General features: G+C 42.2%; 1 protein-coding gene across 1 annotated transcript in view; it reads right to left on the reverse strand.

Annotated features, from left to right (window-relative positions):
* Positions 1–17,582, reverse strand: part of PARD6G (par-6 family cell polarity regulator gamma) — a 69,134-nt gene that overhangs the window by 1,826 nt on the left and 49,726 nt on the right. The gene's annotated exons all lie outside the window — the stretch shown is intronic.

Raw genomic sequence — 17,582 nt, forward strand, 5'->3', positions numbered from 1 at the left:
ATTGTTTAAATATTTCAGTCTCTCTAGTGGTATCTCAAGGGCATGTGCAAAGCGATCAACTTTAAACCAGCCAAATAATATGACAAGTTATTCCATGTAATAAGCTCGTGTTGTGCTTTGCATAAAAAATACTTTGTCATGAAGTTGTTAATTACAAAATGCGTCACTACAGTTCACATTAAAAATACTGCACGTATTTTAAACATGAAGCATGCATTAGCTGAAGAATTGTTTCACTGGGACTTTAAGCATGCTAACACTTTTCAGATAAACTAACAGACTTTCAGTTTATTCTGCTGTTGAAGACGAGCAGTAAAATACAAAAGTACAATTATAGAACTGCCACTAAAAAATCTCTCCAGCAAATGAACCCTGCATAGTAATGTTTGAGAAAGTAAGACAATACCTCTACCCGATAAAGGTTGAAAAAAAAGCACTAGTGAAAACAAGCTTATAATTACATTTTTATTTCTTGCAAGGTCTCATTTTCAAGCCAGCTCTCAAGATGTATTATTGGAAGACTTCAGTTAAGTGACATTAAGTTAAATAACTCAAAGGACACTAAAAAAAAAAGTGCTAAGCAGCAACCTAATCTAACTAAGCCTGCCTGGAGCACAGTGTTGGATTATCTGGCCTCCAGAGGTCCCTCCCAGCCTAAATTATTCTGTGATCCTACATAGTCTTTCGGTCTGGAAAAAAAATCGTTTGAAGACTTCAGAAAGACTATTTCTACATTCTCCTATAACTTATTTACTCTGGCTATACTAACACTGAGGACATCACAAGGCATCTAGAGGGTCAGCCTGAAGAAAAAGCTTCTGTGAAATAAAGATACTCCTTGAACAGATTTGTCGTGTTTAACTTCACACTCGCCTCTTGTCTCTCCTCCCAGGCTGTTCAGAGCTGTACCAACTGTACAGGCCCTACTGTGTTATTTAGACTGGTGAGGCACAGGACTGCAAGTCCTTAAAATTACCCAAATATGAGAAGCTCACAAGTGGTTCCTGGAAGCATATTCACAGCCAAAGCAGTGACTGCGTGGGGACAGCATCTTCTCAAGTCCATCTGGTGAGCAGAGTCAGTGCAGTGTCTACTCTCTTCAATGCACAAGCCACCTGTGCAGCCGAAGCCAGGTATTATTCCTTTTCTTTCGCCAACATCTACACTCCCCTAGACTTTAAGTTTTGATAGATGATTTTGAAGGTTGGCAACAAATATTCTTTCCTTGTAAAATATGGCTCCACAAGAGATGTTTTTCATCACCACAGCCTCAAACGCTGCTCACCCTCACAATTTACTGGTAAGTTTCTGTGACAGCCCTATGAAAATAATTTGGGGATTCAGATTTAGAACCGAAATTCTTCCTCACTTGAAATATAGCACTGCAAAATAGTAGCACTGTACCTTAAAGCCCAAGAAAAACTGAAATTTTGGGATAAAGGTTAAGAGGGCAATTAAAATCACATGTGGGTTTACGCATTTAAGACTGTCTCTTGCAGTACTGGCAAACCAAACTCAAAATAAAAGCTGCATCCCTTACAGACTCAGAAAATTAGGTTGGTGAGTGCAGTTTATTACACTGCAGGTAAAATGAAACACACGCCATAGTTATCCATCTAGTCCCTGAAAGCACCCAGGTAACTGTTCTCTCCCTCTCTCTCTGTTAGTGTATTAATACTGAATTACTTTAAGGCAGACTTGCAAAAGCTCTACCAAATAATTCACCTGGGAAGATTTGTTGACAACACTGTTTTCTTCCCCTTAAATTAACAGCAATCCAGAGAGTTAATTCTCACAACATGCAAGTTTGTGATGATCAGGTAGTAACATCACAGGGGAAGTACGATGGTCCTCCTGACACACATAGGTCATTTCTGAAGCAGCTTCCTTTGGCTGAACCATCGCCAGGGCAATGGCATAAAAGAAGTGGTTGTTTCATGCCTGTGACCTCCTCACCTGCGCTCAGCCCACTAATCTGTCTCCCCAGATGACTGCCAGCACTCCTAACCTCTGAGCAGCTTCAAAACAACCACCTCCTTTAACAACAAAAAGCCCAGCTTACCACAAAAACGCTATCTTTTTCCTCCAAACATGAACCAGGCAGAAGCAGGGTTGGCATTACAAGTGATAGAGGCTACACTCAGTGTTGGACAACTGACCATTCTTGGATTTAGTGTTTGAGGGCTGAAGCACATTAAAAAATGAAGTTCACGTCCTGTTGATGACTGGATTTTTTGTTTTAAAAACAGTGTCAGGCATTAGTTTCCAACTCTGACCCTAAACAGGATTACGTATGCGAAGAATAAAGTCCCAACTTTAACAGGTAAAACTGTTAAAACCTATTATAGGTTGGAGAAATCAGAGCTAATTTGGACAACTTCTAAAAAAAAAAAATTACCAATTCACTCTATTGTCTAGAAAAAGTTAAAGTCCAGAATACATGCTCCTTGACAATACAGAGATTATTACATTATTTGTATTCAAGATGACCTGCTCACTAGCAGTCACACTTGCTTGGGACTTCACCTTAAAATAAAAAAGAAAAAAAAAAATCCCAAACCTAGAACAAAACAGCCCCTCCCCTGCTATTCAGAGCCACTATTCTCCCTGCAGAAATACAGCAAAGTATCTCTACAGAAGTTTTAGCATCAGCTGTTGCTGCAGCAGCAGAAAGTCATCAATTTCTAGCACAGTGAAAAAAAAAAAAAAATTCCTTCCTCACAAGGGAACTGGGAGAAGTCAGCCAACATCACTCCCTTTTATCAAGTATGCGGTGGTCAAACAGTGGTGTATTGCCTATTTCCAGTAATATACTGTTCAGCTAGCACATGTCAGGCTGAAATGAAAACTGCATCATTGCATAATTTACAATGACACACTTTTAACGAAGGTCAGTAGCGTGTTCTTAGGTTTTGAGTTTCTCACCATATACGATTGCAAGCAGGAATGCCACTTTAGCTAATGGAACAGAGCGTGCTTGATGCCAGGTCTCATGAAGACCAGTATATACCATATGGAAGCAGACAGAGCTCATTTTTCACATTTCATTTGTTACAATATCAAATTCTCCTTTTGGAGAGCAAAAAGTCTACAGAAATCTGCATGCATACTGGCAGGAAAAGTGCTATCAAACGGCACATCTGACCAGTGCTTAAAGCCTCATAATTTACAGGGTGCCATGTTTTCCTATGTCTTGAATGAGGGTGGAGTGAAATGTTACATGCAGGTGACAGAGGGAGAATTAAGTCTTAGGTACTGAATATGATCCCATTTCTTAGAACAGGGCCGATTACACGGAGCATTTTCATGTACAAGGTGTAGTACTTTCAGACAAAGATGAACTACGAGCTGGCCGAATAATCCCGGATAACCACTAAACTTTGGAACACTTGGACCTGATTTTTACTTGTGCCCATAGTTTGCCTCCTAATGAAAATAGCGTTCCTGTAAAAGGAGGTGAATAAGGACCTTTACGACAGTTGCAGAAGGAATCCTCAGCTTTCCAGTTCTGTCCTACATAAAACCGCAACCCACAGCTACACAAACAAATACCTCTAACTCATCTGTAGGCACTGAATATTATTGCAGCTCTTCTCCCCAAAAGCTTCAGTTTTCAGTACATCTTAAGAAACATTGGTTATCTGGCAATGAGTTACATGAAACCTTGACTGAATCCTTTCTATTAATATGTGCTTATTTTCCTTTTTTTTTTTTTTTAAATAGTTATCACTACCCACTTACCCATGAGGACCTTTCTGGCAGAAAAGATATAGGCTACAGATCTCTTCATGCAAAGATGTACCTGTGCTCACTTTCTTGACAGCAGTCATGATGGTTTTATGCTTTTTTTTTTTTTGCTTTCAAACTGGTGGAACTACCTCCAGCAACAGTAAAACCCATTAAAGGAGGTTTTTACTTCCAAGCATGGATATTTTACTATCAGATTATTATTACTTTTTAAGCATATGTGGAAAGCTATAGATGGTAACATCTTTGAGGTACTCTTCGAACAATTCTGTAGTCAGCCTGTGACTTTACAGACTTCACCTTCCTGGTGGGCATCATGAATCCTATAGTTAAGTCACAGTACATAACAGAAGAGCATACTTAAAGGGCTATTTATAAGGGAAAGAAAACTGCTTAGAGCATCTGGTTGTAGCCAAAAGAGTATTGTATTTCTTTAATTTACATGAAACAAGAAATTATAGACCTTCTGAAAAAAACACCAGGAGCACCACTCCCACTGCTTGGACAGCTGCTTTTCATAGGAACTGCTTGCCAGATGAAATACCAAAGCTTAGCCAGATAAGATTGTATAAACAAACTGAATTCCACAGAGAAGCAGACTGCCAGGCTCCTATAGGAACAGCTCATTTCAGACTCCACGTTTTCAGTGTACATGCACTCATGGCTTATTATTTCCTCTGGGAACTGTGGAACATTAGTTGACAGCTCTGGAAAGTACTTCAAAGACAAAATTACTTCCACTAGGGAGAGCAGCACTTCAGGCAGCTTGGGAAGGACGCCAATGAGTCATTAATAGTGAAGGGTAACCCCTCCATCCAACAGATCTCTATTACTGAGCATTCAAATTAGCAGCAGTCAAAACCGTTTCAAGGGAACGTGTCATGTTTAAACCTTCTACCTTTCTGTGTCCCAGCTACAAACACTGCCCATGTTTGAGACAAGTTGCATTAAGCGTCCATTTCTCAGAAAGATCAAAACCAGAAGCACTTGTAAAAGCAGACAACAAACAAGCTGGCAGTCTCTCATTTGTGACCCGTAAGGCTGACCACATGCAAACAGATTTTAGAGGAAACAGATATGAAGTGAACTATGGCTTGGGGGGAGGTCCAGTGCCAATATCACTCATCAAGGAGTATTTATATGAGGAAAAAAGAAGGTTATCTGAATGCTAACATTGCATTCTGTGTGCTACAGGAATATTAAAAAAAAATCCAGCTATCGCTGCTGGCAGCAACCTCTGGGGGAACCGATCTGAAAAAACACACAGTAGGTAAAGTCGCTGTAGTTGCTCTTCCACCAAAAGTCAAGTAATGTATCCCACACACGCACAGACACACATGCTCGCTCCTCCCTCTCCCTCGGTATCACAAGGAACCAGACACAATTTCATCAACGTTTAGAAGACCACCTAAATGTTCTAGTTAACCTGTGACATTCAACAGGGCTTTTGAAGCACAAACAAGATCAAAAGGGACAAGTTCAAATTAACCAGAGAGCATGTTATCCTTGATAGCCTTAATCTCAATCCTTTAGTTTCTAAAACAAATCTTTCCAAACACTTGTTTGTAGCCTGTAAACTCAAAAACATATTTTTGAGAAGTTTCACCAAATAACTGCACTGGGAAGAAAATTTGAGAACAACATCCCACTCCAGCCTAGCCCCTACTAAACCTAGTACACTGTGGTTTTGCAAAAGACAACCTTCCTTCTGTAGTGATTCAGTATTAAAAAGGTAAGTTTGCCTTCTTAGTTTGCCTTCTTACTTATGAAGCGTTCATTAGCAGGTTAGGATTACCATCTGAGGAACACAAATGTGTCTCTGTACTCCCAACATGTTTATAAACTCAAAATATCCTGCCCTCTTCCAAGAAAGTAAACATTGGTTTGTTCCTTGGTCTAGCGTGTTACAGCAGGCAAAACTATAATTGAATTAGGCTCAGGCTCTCTTTACCATTACATTTTTAGGCCACTTGCCTTAAGGATGGAGACAACCCCTTGGGAATTTAGCCTGTGCTGCTGGTGTGGCCTCCTGCACTTCTCACTGCTTGTCATCAGAGGCCACTGTTCCCTTGCTGAACCTCTTCCTTTAGGCAGAAGGCCCTTTATTTTTGACTCGCTGCACTGCCCCAAAGGAGCAGAAGCTGTTGTTCAACCTGCAAGTTTGCCCCATGAAACAAGTGAGGCATTTAGAGAAGGGTGCTACCAAATGTAAGCAAGTGCTCAGTCCTGTACCTCCCAAAGCTGTCCTCAACACCAGAAACATCCAAACCCAGCTCCTCAAACAAGCCCAAAAGCCAGCTATAAGACTCCAAATTTTAGAGGTGAAATGATAGATGATTTTTACTAAGATTGTATTTACTGGGGTTGTCAGGATCTTCCTCCTCTAAGTTTCAGATGTGACTTCTTTTCCACTATCAAACATGACAGAAACAGCCCGTCTTCTCTTGTTTCCTACCACACACTACATTACGCCAAGGTTATGTTACTGCAGCATTACAAAATCCTGGGGTTTGAGCTTTGGCTTCATCAATGTTCTGTTTGTTTGGGGCTTTGTTTGGGGTTTTTTTTTATTTGTTTGGGTTTTTTGTTTCTTTTGTTTCTTTTTTGTTTGTATTGTGTTTGTTTTTTGTTTTTGTTTTTGGTTTTTTTTTTTTGTTTTTTGTTTTTTGTTTTTTTTTTTTTTAGTATTAGTTAATATTTCCATTTTCCTGCATGGGGGTAGGAGGAAATTGGGAGAAGTCATGTTTCTCTTGCATGTCTCAGCCATCAATCATTATTGTGTTCATCCCAAGGTTGCAGGTGCTGCTATGTATGCTTTATTGGCAAGCTGGTTTCCCAGCCTGGGCAGCGCTTAGCAGACATCCAGCATCAATAATGGGTGGGTGATGCATGCAGAGAGTAATAGCATCACCTGCAAGCAGATCTCCTGCTGGCCCAAGCCTGACAAATCAAGCCTATCACCATGCAACTCCCAGCAGCCATCAGAAAGTGTATTCACTCAGCTGATGGCATCAAAATGGGAGGACTATCAATCCTCTTCGAAGTGGTGAAACACTGGAATAAGTTGTCCAGAGAGATGGTAGATGCCCCCCATCCCCGGCAACAGTCAAGGTCATGCTGGACGGGGCTGAGCAACCTGATATAGTTGAAGATGTTCCTGCTCACTGCAGGAGAGGTTGGACTAGATGACCTTTAAAGGTCCCTTCCAGTCCAAACCATTCTATGATTCTATGCTTATGAGGAAAAAAAACATCACCACCACCCCAAAATCCCAACCACCACTACTCTCCAACCTATAATTACCTGCAATCTCTCCAGCAAGTCATCATTATAAACTTTACAGTTTAAAGTTATTAAAAAGCAACCCTTTAATTATTTTATTTCACCTACTCAATTTTTTACCTGCAACAAGCACATTCTGTTCACTCAGAAAATCAGGCAATTTAGAGGAGCACTATTTGCTCCCCATACTAGGCACAAGGGGAATCTCTTCTTTCCAAATGAAAATGTGTACATGTTATGCGAAGCGAAACAAAGCAAAGTAAGAGACCAAACTATAAAAACCTCTTACTTTTTTACTGCAGATACAGTAAAAAAAAATAAAAAAAAATCTTAATGACACAAAAAAGCAGTGGATTTTATCGAATATTCTGCAAGTATTGAATGTAACTGTTTCCCAGTTGCTAGTAGAAAAAGTTACTTTTTGTGCAAGTCTAAAGTTTGGAAGATAAGAAAGGTAAACAGATTTGACATATTGAACTGAAGAGCAAAGTCGAGAAAATACTATTCTGTTTTTCACAGCTGCAATATTTGGAAAAAAACCCACAAGTAATGAAAAAAAAAACCAAACAACCAAATTCACCTCAGGATCATATTCATTCAGAATACAAATTTTATACCACTTGACAAGAAACAAATTTTTTTCTCTCACAGTAGTCTCAGAAGCAGCTGCAAACGAATCTTGGAAAGGCAGCACAAAATAAAGGTAGCATATTTCCACTAGACTATTCATATAGCCATAGGTCAAAGGAGAAGGTTTTGAACGACTGCAGTACTGAACCTGATCAGAACCAACATCCTATAGACCCTGATATAAAAACAGAGGCTTTTCCTCCTTTCAGAAGTAAGTTTGTCAACCTTGAAGCCCATTTCAGGGCTCTGCTCAACAGCCAGCAGAGGTGAGCCATGCTGGGAAGTGCCGGGAAGGCAGGACCTGTATTACTCAGCTAACAGCCTGTAGCTTGCCCAAGGGCAACTGAATCTAACATGGTATTTCACACTCCCTCCTGCTGCTTTTTGCCATGTACCCTCCTCTTCTCTGCTGGGTGCTCTCCTCCTCTCTAGTCCAGAGTGATCCTCCCTTCCCAGCTAAAAGCAAACCTGACAGTAGTCAAGAACTGTCTTATTATCCTGTGTCGAGGTAACTGCTAATTGCATTTCCGTAGCATGCAAGTAGTTTTTCTATCTGGAAAGAAAAGATATCCCTGAGCTGGGAGCACTAGCTTGGGATGAGGTATACCTGCAGACCTCCTGGGTGACTGTGGCTGAGCTAATAAATTCAGTGGGCTTTATCCCCTGCACCTCCTTATGATTTTTTCCTATGTTCAAGAAAAATGCACTGTTGCCAGGACATGCACATTAAAAGATTTGAGATATCTCACAACCATAGCAGCAGGGACATTTGATTGTTGCAAACATTAATTCTGTGAGATACAAGGGTACCACCAAGAAAGATTGTTTTCTGTTCTGAAGGAATTCTATCTCATGCATTCTTTTGCTGAGTAACATCTTATTTATCCCAAGCTAGTTCATACAGGCAAGATAGGAAGCGCTTTTTCACTCATACTTCTAAATTCCCAGTAAAAATAAAGAAAAAAAAGAAAAGAAATTCCCAAACTGTGGAGTTCATATGTACTGAAAATTTAAATCTCAAAGAAATAAGTGGCACTCTTCCACACTATTTACCCTGGATTGTTCTAAAAAGTTGCTACAACAGATTCTCAGAGAAAAATGTGTTCTTACACAGTTAAAATTCTTCTAGGACGCATTTTCTCTCTTAAAAAAAAAAAAAAAAAAAAGATGCAATCATGTTTTTATAGCTTCACTATTGTGGTGTGATAATACCACATACATCCTGCAATGGGGGGAGGGTGAGAAAAACATTTACAGTGCCTTACAAAGCACTTTTCTCGTTCCTGCCTCCAAGCCAGCAGATTGTAAACAAAGTCCAGATTCTACCTCTTATCACGGAATTAAAAAGGTTTCAAAACAAGTGTGCCATAAGAAATTAATTACACCACTTGTCTTTCAAGTCGGGACCTCTGGGAGCCTCCCAAACTTTGCTGGCTGGAGTCAGATTAGTCACAAGATGAACACCCTTCCTGGGCCAGCCCAGCACAAGGGCTCCGCACCCGCTGCGCCTTCGCACCAGCCCCGCACAGCCGACAGATGCCCCAGATGGCTCTGGCAGGCTCTCCCCTCCGCCTGCTGCCTCCCGCACTCACCGTGATGCCCTCCTGGCTGGTGGGACAGGGGAGCCGTGTGAATCCCACCCAGTTTATGTCCCGTGTCCTAGTGGGATGGGAACAGGCAGCACTGCCCCAGGGCAGACACGTTTTCCAGTCCCCTGTTCCCCCAGCTGGAGCAGGCCAGGGCGGGCAGAAGCAAGCCCGCAGGCAGGAGGAGAAGGAGCGATGCTGAGCCCTGGCAGAAGCGAGTTGGAGCCAGTCATCCTCCGCACCAAGGGAGTACGGTCAGTGCAACCCCGTGCTTCAAACATGGGAATGACGGGATGGAAAAGGAGCGCCAAGAAGCAAAGCAAAAATGAGGGCCCTTCAGGTTGCAGGGGACAAGGGAGGGGCAACCTCCAAGTGCTGCTAGTACAAAGCAGAAAAATTGCAAGCATGTTTTATATAACTCTATTTAATGTCTATTAAATAAATCTATTTAATATCTACCTATAAATCTATTTCTAATATGGAGGAGAAGCAGGGTCAAGAGCCCAATCTAACTATTACAATTCAAACTGCGTCTGTAACGCTTGACTTCCCCGAGCTGCCCCTCCGGCACCCTTCCCCCTTTGGAGGACAAGGCTGCTCATCTCACAAATGGAAATCGTTTCTTCTTCTAGATATAAACAAAGCCAGCCAGGCAGTCCTCTTTCCCAATGACAGGTGGCAAAGTAGTAAAAGCTGCCTCCAGAGTGCAAAATAAAGTTTTTCCTGATTAAACAGTTGGAGGAGGGTTGCCTGTCTGGGATTTGCCCTGTGCGTATCCTCACTACAGAGCCAAGCACGTGCTGGTCATGTCGCGGAGAGAGAAGCTCCACTGTACACCCTGTTTTGCAGGACAACAGTAGATATTTAAAGACTAAAACCATATTGCACAAGTTCTCAATGTGAAGTTCGTCATCACCCCTGTGGTCTTTAGCCACCTTGTATGGCACATTACCCCATGGTACCCATAACCTCTGCTGTGATAGTGGCACTCACCTGGGCTACAGCAACATGTTACCATCTTGTTTCCTTAGCAGCCATAAGAGCATGAAGCAAGAGGGTCAGGGCAATGCCCCCACCCCTCTTCCTCAAAACAGAAACAAAGCCTTGCCCAATATACAACTACCATGGTTTCTCCAGTTGAGAACAAAATAAATTTGTTACTTTTAACATTAGACTAGCAATATCTTTTCCTGGCCATGACCAGAAAGCAAGAGGCACTTAACTGTCATCCCTCCTTTGTCAGTAAAAACTGCTTGTTTTACTTAAAAGCACCATAAAGGATCATGGCAACTCTGGCAGAAGGATCAGCTGTGTAGAGTTACTGGCTAAGTGATTTCCCCAGCATTGTTTTTATAATGCTGTACTCCTTTTTCCATTACTGGCTAGGGCTCCATGCCCAACTGTGTACACAAAGTAATTAAAGGCTGCAGCCTGGGCAAAATTTGCACCTGAGGGGACCCTCTAAGAGCTGCGGATGTTAGCAGAACCTCTGTACTTGAGGTGTTCAGCCCTCAGATGACCACTAACTGGACTATGAAGCTTCTCTTTTCCTAGAATATCAAGCACTGATCTGCAAGACTGAGAAAAACAAATAGGAAAAAAAAAAAAAAACAACCCAAAATACATCACCAACGTTTACACCACTTAAAAAAACGAGCTTCTTTCTTCAAGCAATTTTTGAGACACTACATCATTATTTAAGCATGGTAAACCAGTGGCTGGTGTACTTTTTCTTTAAAAAAGTGTTTCATCCTATGAGCACATGATACAACAAACAAGGGAGTGGCAGACAAGAAGTGATTATTCAGAAATTAGATCAAAAATTAGATCAAGTTCCACGGTATCAGAAGAAAACATGACACAAAGCAAGTGAAGTTGACATTTACTGGCTAAAATATAAGAAAACACTTTATTTATTTACTAAACCTAAGTCAGGACTCACGTAAGCATTGTGTCTCCTTAATGAGCATCAGTGATGGCAGTATTGAATATGCCTCCTGGGGAGCACAAGTTACTCCATGTATTTCACCAGCAAAGTTATACCAAACACTGCAATACCAGACCTCCAGCTTCTACCCGAGCAAGTTTCAAAAAAACTATGAAAGCATAGCTCTGCCAGTAGTAGCAACAAGTCTCTGATGGCACTGCTGTTCAAGGTTTGACTGGCATAGCTGCTCCAGAGGTGCTAAATGCAGACACAGCTCAAGTTCAGCCCTCATCTCCACTACTAGCAATCTCCTGCCACTACCAACAGAGCAGAAGTTCCCAGTACCACCATGGGGTACTCCTGGTGTTCCTGCCACTGGGAATTCCCTTCATGATCTCAATTTTCCCGTTACACAGGAGGTAACACCGAGTCATCACCATGTTTGCTTGTTAAATGACATTGTTGGGGGGGTATGGGCAGACATATACCCAAAAGAACATATGACTATTCACAGCCTGATCCCTGCTCTGAGTGAAGTGGATGGACCATGCTAGGAGAAGGCTCTTCCCGTGCCTGTGCCTGGAAAAATTAAGTTGTGGCCAGACTACAGCTGTGCAACTCCTTAGTGTGCACTGACTGATTTACTACCATTGTAAGTTCCAGAAAAGTCACCTTAAAGGAAAGCATCCCACACAAGAGGGCTAATTACATAAAGCACTTTTCATCTGTGGATCCCAAAGTGCTAAAAATAAAAATTTACTGTTCATGAGGGACTAAGCTCCCATTAGAATGGTTAAGCTAAAAACCTGGAGAATACATCAGAGGTTACGCAAAGCCCAGCAGCTTTAAAGGAAGGAGGAGGGATTTGCACAGTTCAAAGGCAGGAAAGAACAGATGAGGTACGTTAGGACTTATTTTCATTACACTGCGTAGCTTTTTTCCAAGAATGCTTTCAACAGAAGCATCCTCCCAATACAGAAGGCAAGCGCTTGCTAAGCTGACACGGACAAGCTTCGATACAAGCTGCATCCCAGCCCAGAGACAGGGAAATGCTACCAGTAACCTCAGCTCACCACTTCTCACCTCTAGTTATGGAGACCTTCCTCCACTTTCAGTCCTTCCTGGTGTTTTACTGTGAGCAGCCAGGTCATGTCTTCACCTCCCCACTCCCCATGAAAGGAGAATGAATTAAAAAAAACCCTCTGCTTTCTTTAGACAAAAGCCCAGTGTTCCTTTTCCATCTCTGTCCTCACCCCACTCTCTTAAATTGCTAGACAGCATCAGGAATTGGCAAGATCTTTATAATAATAAGATCAGGCAGTATTACTAAATCCATACTAAATTCCCACAACAGGAGCCAAACGGTGACCAAGACAAGAATTTTTATTTGATGATGCATCCTATCTTCAGAAAAAAATGTTCCAAGGACATCAAAAGTAAAGACAAATAGTTATATAAAACAAAAACAACTCTCACAGGTTGAAGGGATCAAGGTGTCTTCCTGCTAAGATGCTCTTCGGGGGGATACGAACGCTGAGCACTAAGTTGTGCTGTATTTTAACTTGTACTCATTAACACACTAGCTAATGTAACAGCTTATTTAAAGTCTAGCAACTACACAAAGTTTTACGACTGTAATGTAGAGATCAACACCAAGAACAAACAACTCTCTCAAGGTTAAAAAAGAAGTTTGCGTTGTGCCTGACAGACACATTTAAAGGTGTCCAAGAACAGACACTGTTCAGTACTGTACTCACAGGCACAGCATAAATGCAGGGCACCTCCTGCAGAAACTGAAAAGACCCCAGTGCTTCCTCCCATGCTGAGGGACAGATAGAGCATCACGGAGACAGGTTAAACAGGTTTCAAATTTAACGACACCTGCCCTTGGCTTAGCAGCTACACCACATTAATCTGGGGAGCTGCAGAAAGGAAAAAATAAAATAGAGAGGTAGGAAAATATTTTACAGGCTTCTTTTCCCTTTACTAATCCAGATAGCATTTGTCTGCTTAGCTCCAGCTTTTCCTTCTGGGTGGATGCAATTTAACATCCACATCACTGCACTAAAACCCCACACAAGACAGCTCATCTTGCCTTTGTCTGTGTCAGCTCGTTTCACACAAGTCAGGCCTTTGGCCATGGCAAGTCAAATGATAGGTTAGCTGAAAGGAATCACCTCAAACCCTTAGTGTCCACCTTTCAATACACAGATACAGTGCTGAAAGTTTAAGAAAGAAAACGGGGAAAAAGGCTGTGGCTATGAATCACCTGCTTGTCTGGGCAAGAAAGAAGTCTGGAAAATCCTGATCCTAAGAGTACCTGAAGTATACTGAAAGAGTGGTGAGGCATTCAAGACCAGCAAGGCTTTACGGATATCAAAAAAAGCAGTCACTGGAAGGGAGAGTCTCATCTGTAACTCGCATGTCTCCTGGGAAAGCACCACCATCCTGTTTGATTTTATGCCTCTCATGTCAGATCAGTCAAAGGCCAACGTAAAGTTAACATGCCAGATTTCACATCAGCTGCTTGCCCAAACAACTGGGGGAACTGTTTTAGCTGAGCTCGGCTGTTTCGCTCACTTCAGATTGTTGTGCTAATTAAAAAGTCTTGCTCTTGTGTTACACAGCCCACAGGATGTGAGGAGGAGATTCCTAGCTTCATAATCATGTTAGTCAATAGCTCCCAGCGCTCTCACCGCTGCTACGCACAGGGCCAGCATTGCGCTGTCGGTTTGACAGGCTGTGGGAGGATGCTGCGTAGGAGACTCGTCACGTTATGCAGAGTCAGCCCAAGCTCCTTCACAATGGGAGCTTTCTGCACAAGCGCAACATAAAAACCTCCCTAAAACTACAGGACCATCCGAGCAAATTCCCCAAACAGAGAGCCAGCCCTGCAAAAATTCACTTGATAAACAAAATGCGGTCGCTAGCTGGCAAATTACTGGATACGGATGTGTCATCTTTGGGCTCACTGAAACCCTAACCTAATAAGTAAGTAAAAAATATTACTATTGTCACCTCCAAGCTTAGACTTAAGAATTTCCATCCTGGAAGCACTACAAGAAGTGAGTCACTCTATATACCTTGGCAGTGATTTGCAAACCAACAGGGAATATCCAGAAGGAAATAATGTCACCAATTGGTGAGGCAGCAGCTATGTTTACCAGCTTAAACAAGTTTGTGTCTCAGCACCTCTAGTTAAGTATGGCCAACAGCGAATCTCCAATTCACAAGTCATAAAACTTTCAATTCAGTAGTCATTTACAACTTAATATCCCTGAAAATTAGAGATCTTTAGAAGTTATCCCAATTGCTGAAGAAAAATACTAGACATTAGGATCACACAAAGTGCTGAGTGCTTTTGAATACCTGTATTGCCCTTGCCTGATCTCTGCAAGGTCTTTAGCAGAGTGGGAGGTTTGGACACTGGATACGTGTTTGGCGGGATGCCACAGCAGCTGCCACCCTGTACTCTTTCTGGACAGTGTGAGGAATGTGGGGAAAAGCTGGCCGAAGGAAGCCTTCACGAACAAGAGCCAGGCGTGGTGGCACAGGGCACCCATGGGGACAGTAACCAGAGCCACTCATCATTGACAGGAACAGGGCGGGGAGCTACCAGCCTGAGCAACTTTGACAGCCAGCCGGAGGAAGATTTAGCTTTCTGAAGCTAAAGCTGACTATCATCAAGGAACTGCAAGGTGTGAACAAACTAGTTAGAAAGAAAAAAAAACAAAACCAAAAACCACCCAAACCCATTCTGTACTGGTCAAGCTAAGTTTTGAGGGAGATACCAATAAATGAGACCCTGAATAATTAAGAGGAGTGCTTATGTGTCAAATGAGATGCATAACACTATACAAGATGAAGATTCACTAGCTAAATCTAAGAATAAACTGAGGAATTAAGGGCTCTCAGCACACCCGTTTACTACATAACCTCTAGCAATTTACATATTTGTTATCTGTCTAGTGAGCAGTGCTAAAGGCACACAGCAGTGCACTTAAGGAAGTCTTCTTACTTCACCACAAACTCCTAATGTGGCTTACTCAAATTTTGAGCTGAAAGTTTACTTCTTCTATGCCCTATCAGCTGCCAGTGTTAAGAGGCAGAAGCAAAGGTGGCATATGTTTTTAACACTGCAACCCCAAAACCACAAAATAAAAGCCTTTCAAGACCCTAATTTTCTTTTAAAGGGAACTTTAAACATCTGTATTTTCTATGCAGACAGAACCTGTGTCTTTGCAAACATAGGCGTCATTATGAGACCTGTGTTCATTTGCTCTCATGAGGAAACAGCTTTCTGAAATGTGCTGTAAAATTCCCATTTTTGAGGTATCAATACATGGGGCAGCACACAGAAAATGTCCCTAACTGGCATTTGCAGTTATTGCAGAACGTAATAGCTGCTCATGCAGATATTACAGCTGTCAGCACGCGCATATCACCAACCCCAATTATTTGCAGACTCTTGAAAAAAAAAAGCCTGCCCTTATACAATAGTGTTCTCACTATACCCAGTTCAAGAAGTCGTTCATTACAATGGAGATAAATGGATTTAAGTGACCGTCTTGCTAAAGCATTTACAATAGAAGTAACTTATAAAGTTTGAGAACTTGGTATAGGCAAAACATTTGCACATCAAGTTCTCTTCGGATGACTAAGCTGCTAGCGAAACGGGCTGGAACTGTGAACCATAATTCCTCTCACAGGGGACTTTGCCAGCTCTGCTGCCTACTGCCAGTTTTCACCAGCTCAGCAGCAGCCACCACCACCTGACAAACTGCTTCCAAATTCAACATCTGTATTGAGCCTCACAGTCAAGGCAGCAAGGCTATTGAACCTCGCAGGCAAGGCAAGGACACCAAGAAAGTTCAGACTTCATGCACTGTGGAGCACAACCATGCAGAATGAAGGAGGCAAGTTCTTTTGTTCCAGAGTTTAAACAAGATCAATATTGATACTTTCTCTCAATTGCTGTAGTAGGGAAGGCCACGTTAAAAAAAAAAAAAAAAAAAAAAAAAGAGAGAGGAAGAAAGAAGACTGTATCAGGCTTCTTCTCTCCTCCAACATTTTTATTTTCTCCTTTTCACATTTCTAACGGAGCATGAAAGCTGTTGCTCTGTCCCATCCACTGTCACTCTCTGTGCCAGCAACACAGCCAAGAGATTCTAGCTCTAAAATTTACAGACTGTATTACAACCTGTCAGCACCTCTGACGTAAAAAACATGCTGGATTGCACCCTTCAAATAATTTCCATCAGAGGAAGTCATGCTGTCAGCGGGGTGGAGAAAATGGAAGAATTCCTGTTTACTGTTAGACTTGAAAACTTACTTGGGAGGGGACTTCCAATTAAAAGCTAACACCTGAAACACCACACCAATTTGTGTGTCATTAAAAGATATGTTTATCTAGAAGACCAACCTAAAGTTTGCTGAAGAATCATTGCAGAAGGTGAGCAGCAACTAACGTGAGAGGAATGGAACATGCAGGAAAACATTGCTCAACGCTTGCTTAGGGTAGGAAGTGATACCAGAGGAGAGACGAGGTCCTGCGTCCTCTCGGAGGACACCAGTGCAGGAAGGTGTATGCTATGTCACACTACTGCACTCCCAGATGTCACTGTCAGGGCTCAAACTGCTATACAGATCCTGGTACTGAGCTGCCAGGAATGCAGAGACTTCAGCTTATAAAAGCTATGAGCTGTCAATTTATTTTAGCATAGGCTTGATTTTATGATGTTCTTCATTTCAGACATGCTGTATTACCATTGCAGGTCCCCCATCCTTCCAGTTAATTCACGAGCTGTTAGCTGGATGTTGGCTCACTAAGAGGTACCTTGGACTTGCAACTCAAACCTGACCATACACAAATATAGGCAACGAGTCACTACAGCTTCTAAGTGCGAGAGTCAAATAACGTTGGCAAAGCCGGGACTGCCACTGTGAGGAGAACATACCTAACACCCCACAGCATGCACCAGTGGCTTCCACATGCTCTAGCCAGGGCTGAGCACAGCTCTGCGCTACTGTCAGCCAAGGAATCACTGCAGAAGGGGAAGCAGATGCACCATGGGTCTTCTCATTAGCACTCCCACTCCCAAATAAAAGCCAGATTCCTACCCAGTGTTGGGAGAGAGTAACATACCTGCTCAGACTGTCATCACACCTCTCACAAGCAAGGGCAGCAAGTCGCTCAGAACAGTAATTGGCTCATTACAGAGCTGTAGCACACACATACAGCAGATCTGAATTCTGGTTATTCACGGATGGCCGATTCGTACTGATAGCACACCTTTGCCAAACCCACCCAACAGGCTCAGTATGAACCCTCCAACACTGCCAGCTTCCCATGGACATACCTGATCTTTGCTAACTAAACTCCACCCTCTGCTCTTTCATCCTGACAAGCG

The sequence above is a fragment of the Vanellus vanellus genome, assembly GCF_965231255.1.
Source record: "Vanellus vanellus genome assembly, chromosome: 2".
Lineage (NCBI taxonomy): Eukaryota > Metazoa > Chordata > Aves > Charadriiformes > Charadriidae > Vanellus > Vanellus vanellus.